This window comes from Octopus bimaculoides, chromosome 4 (genome assembly GCF_046866305.1).
Source record: "Octopus bimaculoides isolate indiv1 chromosome 4, ASM4686630v1, whole genome shotgun sequence".
Taxonomy (NCBI): domain Eukaryota; kingdom Metazoa; phylum Mollusca; class Cephalopoda; order Octopoda; family Octopodidae; genus Octopus; species Octopus bimaculoides.
This window is the reverse complement of record NC_142931.1, coordinates 18,649,042-18,650,590: the sequence shown is the minus strand read 5'-3', so window position 1 is coordinate 18,650,590 and position 1,549 is coordinate 18,649,042. Positions and strand designations below refer to the sequence as shown.

Here is a 1,549-nt window from a genome sequence, read left to right as displayed (position 1 = left end):
AAATTTAGGGGGAAAAATAAAAATAAAAAAGAAATTGGCAAATATTTTCTGAACTAGAAACAATATCTACTTTTTCTAATACAAAAATTTTATTGATTTTGAGAGTAAAACAGAATCCTAATGAATTAAATTTGACTAATATTTGCTATGATATGTATTACTTTGGTTGAAAGTTCATGAAGTACAGATAAAACGAAGCAAAATTGGCAGGAAGTACGTAAGAAGAACTTAAGAATATTGAGCCTCACTCATAGTTAAAATTATGCAGAATTAAGTTACATGAAAATACTCCTCTGCATTGCATGTGAAAATGATGGAGATAATACCGATGACGATGATGAGCAATTTTATATTAGGTTAATCTCTAATTAACATGCTATTATACCTTGACACCACATTATCTGATATTTCATGTTGATACGGGGGAAGATAAGGCTCATCCGTGAGGCAGTTGCGTTCGTTTATCAGAAGATCCCTTTAGAGGAAATTGTTTTGTTCTCTATTAGAATACTTAGCTCCAAGCAGAGTTATGTGCGTAAATGAGTGTAGCTTATCAAAAACCACAATACAGTTATTACATATTTAAATAGATAACAGTAATATAATTAATTAAAGTTAATATATAAAAGGGAAGCAGCAGATAGAGTGCAGAGGTATTAAAAAAGAAACAAAAAACACAAACAAATAAACAAAACCTCACTCAATATTCAGACTGTATTTATGGAAGTGAACAATTCTATATTCCAATATTGTGAATAATGAATTTAGAATTGTTAAACAGAGTAATCTACTTAATGATATCACAGATATGACAATATAGATCAGCAGGCTGTATTCAATTATAGCAGTGTTTAGATTTCAAGAACAGAGGATCTAGTTATAATTCACTTTGTTTTCGATAATGTAGTTTATGACAAAGGATGTATCATAGCAGCTAAGGTCTGGCGGGGGTCACTGAAACTGGAAGGCAACACGTTTGAGAATGGTGCTGTCCTTTCAAATCAAGTCTTTGACTAATGTTGGTGGAGGACCTAGGATAGCCATAACCTAGTTGAATTATGTTGAATTACACAAACTAATGGCTCTTGTTTCCTACAACAGCTACAGCAGCCATGGCTGTTTCTATTAAAAGTATTTCTGTGTTAAACACAGTTAGTTCACCGCTGAGCATTCCTATATCAGTTTAATGAACACAAAAATAATGTGAAATCTCATTTATTTCATAAAGACAGAGAAACAAACACAGGGAATCAGGCTGGAAACAAAACCAAAAAAAAAAAAAAAACCCAAAACAAAACAAAACAAAAAAGAAGAAAAACAAGTCACACAGGTGGAGGGGCTATCAGAGCAGCTAATGTAATAATAGAATGAGTGTGACACAAACAAATCTCCAAACGTAATAGACTGGCGCATTAAAAGAAGAGACAAAAGACAAAGAGATGAAATGTAATAAAGAGAAAAATGGGAAAATGCAAAACAAACACAAAGAATGATGAAAAGATAAAGCTGTTGAAAATGGAAAGTAAAGAAAAAGCTAGAAAGAAGAATC

The 1,549-nt window shown here is 31.8% G+C and overlaps 1 protein-coding gene across 50 annotated transcripts in view; it reads right to left on the bottom strand.

Moving 5' to 3' along the window:
* LOC106881370 (kinesin-like protein KIF13A) overlaps positions 1-1,549 on the bottom strand; it is a 692,738-nt gene that overhangs the window by 287,993 nt on the left and 403,196 nt on the right. The gene's annotated exons all lie outside the window — the stretch shown is intronic.